At 41.7% G+C, this 6,752-nt stretch overlaps 1 long non-coding RNA gene across 1 annotated transcript; it reads right to left on the reverse strand.

Annotated features, from left to right (window-relative positions):
- Nucleotides 1-1,050: 1,050 nt before the first annotated feature.
- LOC116059914 lies at nt 1,051-4,828 on the reverse strand. Its single transcript, XR_004107411.2, has 3 exons — nt 4,734-4,828; nt 2,004-2,044; nt 1,051-1,639 (listed from the first exon to the last, which is right to left on the reverse strand). It is a non-coding gene; the product is annotated as an uncharacterized LOC116059914 (long non-coding RNA).
- Between the last annotated feature and the right edge of the window lie 1,924 nt (nt 4,829-6,752).

Raw genomic sequence — 6,752 nt, forward strand, 5'->3', positions numbered from 1 at the left:
AACTTTACTGCAGATCTGTTTTCTGTGAAGTCAAAGTTAACCTTGTTATCAGGTAAGTGTGGAGAGTTATACATGGATAAATGAAAATAAATTGTATATTGTATTGAGTGACTCATAATCTAATCTTTACCTTCATTATTTCTCTGTGATGTCGTGTTTTTCAGTTCTCTGAGGACCGGCAGTATGTTCATGGCAGGATTACAGAAAGTTCTGTTGATATTGTTCATTGGTTGTTGTGTAGAGAATCCACATTGCTAGTCTTCCTCTAGTTCATTAACACACATAAATATACACGGGACAAGATCTCTACATGAACTCTTACTGTACTAAAGAAACAGAAAACAACATGAGAAAGAAAATATAAGATTTAATAAGTTTCAGGCACAAGCTAAGCTACCTAGCATCTGTTTACTTTAGCATTGCATCATTACAAAAATATCCTTTAAATGACATGACTTGGTAAATACTTAATTATATTACAACATTACGACATTCATGTATATCCACAGTAACTTTACTGGGGATGTGTTTTCTGTAAAGTTAACCTTGTTATAAGGTAAACGGCAGATTTATACATGAATGAATGAAAATAAGTCGCAGCACACAGACTAGTTGTTAGACAGGGATTATCATTTCACCAAACACTGACTGCCAGCTGGAACTGTTACAGTTCTCTAGAAATGTGGAATATGATGGTATGATGATATGATGATATATCTGCAGCCGGCCCGGGGCCCCCCACTGATACAGCCCCCCCCCCACCCCCAGACACTACACATTAAATTAACAAACATCCTGGACTTTATACCTGTCCTCTGCACAAACTAGATCTCTGAACTTTTTACACATTCATCAACATCTCTGTATGTAAACCATACAGCCTTTTTATTATCCATAAACATATATTATTATATTTTACATATTTCTTCATTTATGTTCCTGTTTCTTTTACATTCATTGTTTTTTTCATTTTAATGTTTTTTTCTATCAGCACCATCCACCGAGGCAGATTCCTTGTAAGTGCTACTTACTTGGCAATAAATCCTTTTCTGATTCTGATTCAGATGTGACCTGCCACCGGACTGAAATACTGTTTGATAATGACGTGAACTTTTAGAAGTTAAAGTCCGTGTTCAGACCGACAGCAGCACTGTGTGAAAAACCAGACGACACAGAGGCTCTCAAACTAACGTCAAGTTTGCTTAAGAGCTGATATATAAATAATAAAAATAACTCTTATTATAGAAGATAATATTATAGATAATGTGTCACAATGGAACATGTAAAAAGAAACTCTACTGACTACAAATGTACGGTGGCCCAGAGAGATCAACTAAATGCAACCCAAGAAAACATGCAAATAAAACCCACTGTGAAGAAGTACCACTCCAGAAAAATGAGAATCACATTCTCTAATTTAACAACATACACATGGCATTAAGAACTGCACTGAAAATACAGAAACACTGAGTACAACCTGGACCCCTGAGGCACATTAACAGATTCCAGCTCATCTATGTTGTATTTGTGAGAGAGTAGAGTAGATCTGGTCCTGATGCCTGCTGGCTGGATCGAGGCTCTGGTACGTGGAGTCCTCGAAGGTGGAATCTGGAGAAAAGTTCTCATAGTCTGGGACGACCTGAGGAAACCAAACACAGTACACATGAAACACAGTTATAGCCCTTGAAATAAACTTTTTTGGAGACTACACATAATTGATGAGGGAGAAGGGAGAAAAGATTCAGATATTCCATCTTCACGCCCTCTTATCTTCATTCATATATTCAGTGAAATGCTTGAACTGCCAGCTTTCTAAAGAAGAACAGCGATGCAACACTAGCAGGCTGAGGACAAAACACAGTTCAGAACAGAAAGGGTCAGCATGAGATCTGGATCATTTCACAGATAATCTCATCTATCTTCTATCAATCCCCATCTCTAATGATTATCATGTGGATCGGTACATGTTAGTCAACAGAGAGGAAACAAAGAGTTAAAGTCACCTCCATGTTTATGCTGTCTGAGTTTCCTCCGGTGTTCAAACCTGTGAAGTAAACAAAATATTGTTGTTATTAAAATGAGTAATTATAGATGCAGATGAGGTTAGAAGGTCACTGAAACAGCCAATGATAAAACACCAACCACACTTGAACACACTAACTCTAACTCTGGTAATCAGAACGGGTCCTGGTAGTAACCCTAACCTGCAAACACCATGAAAATATAGTTCCAGTTTTCTATTTGCCTGCCACTCAAACTTCTAACAACACCTCATTACCACTTCTTAGAGACTGCAATGAAGAAATTGGTCCTGTAACATGTGTCAGTAGACTTCACATGTTAAAGCCTCTGAAAACTCACCTAGGTGAGTCTGTTTTTCTGGCTGAACAGACTCTGCTCAGGTTGAAAGTGGGCTGGAGCTTAGATGGGAATTTATTAGGTCACAAATATTTTCTACCAATAAGAATGATACAGTCATCTGTCCTGCCCTAACAGGAGCAACACAGCTAACAGGAGACTCAGGAAGATGTCAATCAACCAGTCTAAACACAGCCACACAGAAAAGAGGGCCAATCAGCCAGGTGTGGGTGTTCAGGGCCTTTAAAGTAATATCTGCAAGTTCCTTTACCCCACATTGGGAAATTCCAGTTTTTGTGCCCTCTGACTGTTTCCCCTAGTAAACCGTATAGCACACTGGTATGGTTAATGCTCAGGCTACCTTTCAGAGTCTGGTCAATAAAGTAAACTGCAGAGTAGTCCTGGGCGAAAAATCGATTGAATGAATTAATTCAAGTTTTTTGTCGCGGGCGATTTAAAAAATAAGTAAATCGAGTTTTTGTGTAATGGCGCATTTTTGGCTCCCCTGAGCTTCCGTAGCGTTAGTTTCACATAGCAGTATGGCAAGCGACAACAACAACAACAACATCATAGCACACATGAAACAGCAACAGCAAGCGACAACATGGCTACCGGTGAGAGTGGGAAGTTTGTTCCCAAGAAAGGAATAAAATCATCTGTTGTTTGGAACTGGTATGGGTTTGCTGCGACAGACGTGGAGCAAGAGACCCCACGCTGCAACATTTGCCTAAAGCCCATCACAGTCAAAGGCAGCAGCACCATAAACCTATTCCAACACCTGAAACAGAGACATCCAGCCGAATATGAAAAATGCCAGTCTCTCCGAGACGAACAAAACCGCAGTGACCAACAAACCTTAGCTAAAAAACAGCTAACTGTAGCCGAATCCTTTGCACAAGGCACCGCATATGACAGGAAAGGGGCACGGTGGAGAACAATCACCGAAGCGGTTGCTTTATTATGTAGGGGGGAAAATCAGAAAAAAAATCGTAAATCGAATTAAAAAAAATAAAATCGGAGATTTTATTTTTAGGCCATATCGCCCAGCCCTACTGCAGAGCATATATGGATGATATTGTTGTGTACTCTGATGACTGGAGTAGTCTGATTATGTTGAGGGTAGTTTTCAAACATCTGTCACTCATTTTGATTGTCGTGTTATTGTCCCCGGGACCGTAGAAGGGGCTCGTCCAGGATTGTGACTCTTGATGAAACAACAGAAAAACAGCCAATGATAAAAGAACAACCTCTATATCCAGCCTGGTCTCACAGAATTACGTGAAATGATCACGAACTGTTAACAGCGCAGTACGTGGTGGTGGCTCAGAATGTGTGAAAATTCCATGTGGCCACCACGGAAAACAATGCCAAAGTAAAGTCAATGAGAAGATGACGTAGCATTAAGAGCAACTACGGTAGAGAGTAGTATGAAAGCCCGAAAATCCGCATAGGAAGGTTGGTTGGGGGGTGGATGGGTTAAACAACACAGGACTTTCACCCAGGAGACCGGGGATCAGGTCCCACGTGTCACGTTTCCTAAACCCCACCGTCCCGTTGTTGTCCTGCATGTCATGGAAACGTAAGCCCACCCACCACCTTTTCCTTAATTTAAGGGGCCGTGTTCATTTCACGGAATTCTTCCGTGGGCCCATCATGGAATTTTTGGTGATTCCGTGAAACTGCCACAGATTTTGAGTTATGGGTTATTATATCATTTTCTATTTGGCTGCCACTCAAACTTCTTAGAACACCTCATTACCACTTCTTAGAGACTGCATTGAAGATTGAAGAGGGCTAATCAGCCAGGTTGAGTGAAAACACCTGTGTGGGTGTTCAGGGCCTTTAAAGTAATATCTGCAAGTTCAGAGTCTGGTCAATAAAGTAAACTGCAGAGCATATATGGATGATATTGTTGTGTACTCTGATGACTGGAGTAGTCTGATTATGTTGAGGGCAGTTTTCAAACATCTGATTGTTGTGTTATTGTCCCCGGGACCGTAGAAGGGGCTCGTCCAGCATTGTGACTCTTGATGAAACAACAGAAAAACAGCCAATGATAAAAGAACAACCTCTACATATGTATTTCAAAATTACTATTTGCCAACCACTGAAACAGCCTTCCACCTCCCCATCTTCCTCATGTTTTAACATTTAGTTGTTTGTGAACATTTCATGTTCCTTTAACACTTCTTACTGTTCAATACATGTTGTGTACCTCAGGTTTGTGCGGTCTGTGTCCTTGGCTAACTTGTTCCAGAGAATTACATCAGCAGAGGAACCACTGTCAGAACAACATGATGTGTTGTTGAAATCGTTCAAACCTAGCTGTGACAAAAGGGAAGTTTCTTGTTGTTGAGTTGTTCCTGTTGCCTCACCATCAGGTTTGCACTTCCTCCGAATACAGACGATGGTCAGCGCCAGCCCAGAGATGACGACAATGATTACAACAGTCACGACCACATACACTAGTACACCTGTGAAGAGAGAAGTTGGTTTTACAGACACTTCTTAGTAGGAAGAAATTATAACAAAAATATAATAAGAAAATATGTTTTGTTGAAAGAGGTCAGGAGGAAAAGTCCAAAGAGCTAAAGTGTCCAGTGTTTGCCTGCTGAGTGTCTTTGCTGTGTGTTGGAAGAAGAATTACATTTAACTGCTTTGGTCAATGACTTTGATCCATCAAATCCAGTGATTGGATGTACCTCTGGGTGATGGTGTCTCAGTGTGTACATGTACCTCTGGGTGATAGTGTCTCAGTGTGTACATGTACCTCTGGGTGATGGTGTCTCAGTGTGTACATGTACCTCTGGGTGATAGTGTCTCAGTGTGTAGATGTACCTCTGGGTGATGGTGTCTCAGTGTGTACATGTACCTCTGGTGATGGTGTCTCCAGTGGTGTAGTCCAGGGTATACGCTGGTATACGGCGTATACCTACTTATTTTTCAGTCAGCATTGCGTATACCCACTTCTAAATCCCCCCTGATGCGCACCATTCAGTAATATCTGTGAACCAGATTGCCCATTTTTTCCTCAAGGATAGTGAAGCCATGACCCACCCTCCTCTGCCTCTAATTGGCTGGTACTCGCTGCTTTCACTGATTAGATTGGTTAACTTTAGGCATGAGGACTGATGAGCCAATCAGAGGCAGAGTAGGGCGGGTCATGCCGAGGAAAATATCGCTAATACCTCAGGTGCCAGTGAAAAAAAACCTCAGGTGCCACTTGACTACGATAACGGCAGCAGACCAAACAACAGATGAAGAAATAACACAAGCGGCGGTGTGCCACCCCAGTTGATGGAAGACATAATTCTGAGGTAAGTTTTAAGGTGGTTTCCAAATTAATCATTATTTTAAACTACTGGCAAATTGCCAGTGGCAATATGACTGCACATTTAGAGGAGAAGAGATAACACCATGTTTGCCTCATGATAAATACATTTTACATTCATCCAGGCTGCTTGTGTGACCAGTAGTAACTACAAACTGCTCCTAATCAAGTCATGATCATTTTATAATAGTGAGCAAGTAGAAATGACAGATTTTTGGGTAAACTAAATCATAGTCTTACATGTCACTGTTTCTAAAACAGGGCTTTTTTCTGGACTACTTTAAAAAAAAAAAAAAAAAAAGGTGAAAACTGAGAGTATACCCACTTCTCCAGGGACCACTACACCACTGGGTGTCTCAGTGTGTACATGTACCTCTGGTGATGGTGTCTCAGTGTGTACATGTACCTCTGGTGATGGTGTCTCAGTGTGTACATGTACCTCTGGGTGATGGTGTCTCAGTGTGTACATGTACCTCTGGTGATGGTGTCTCAGTGTGTACATGTACCTCTGGGTGATGGTGTCTCAGTGTGTAGATGTACCTCTGGTGATGGTGTCTCAGTGTGTAGATGTACCTCTAGGTGATAGTGTCTCAGTGTGTAGATGTACCTCTGGTGATGGTGTCTCAGTGTGTAGATGTACCTCTGGGTGATGGTGTCTCAGTGTGTACATGTACCTCTAGGTGATGGTGTCTCAGTGTGTACATGTACCTCTAGGTGATGGTGTCTCAGTGTGTACATGTACCTCTAGGTGATGGTGTCTCAGTGTGTACATGTACCTCTGGGTGATGGTGTCTCAGTGTGTACATGTACCTCTGGTGATGGTGTCTCAGTGTGTACATGTACCTCTGGGTGATGGTGTCTCAGTGTGTAGATGTACCTCTGGGTGATAGTGTCTCAGTGTGTACATGTACCTCTAGGTGATAGTGTCTCAGTGTGTACATGTACCTCTAGGTGATGGTGTCTCAGTGTGTACATGTACCTCTGGGTGATGGTGTCTCAGTGTGTACATGTACCTCTGGTGATGGTGTCTCAGTGTGTACATGTACCTCTGGGTGATAGTGTC

The sequence above is a fragment of the Sander lucioperca genome, chromosome 12 (genome assembly GCF_008315115.2).
Source record: "Sander lucioperca isolate FBNREF2018 chromosome 12, SLUC_FBN_1.2, whole genome shotgun sequence".
Taxonomy (NCBI): domain Eukaryota; kingdom Metazoa; phylum Chordata; class Actinopteri; order Perciformes; family Percidae; genus Sander; species Sander lucioperca.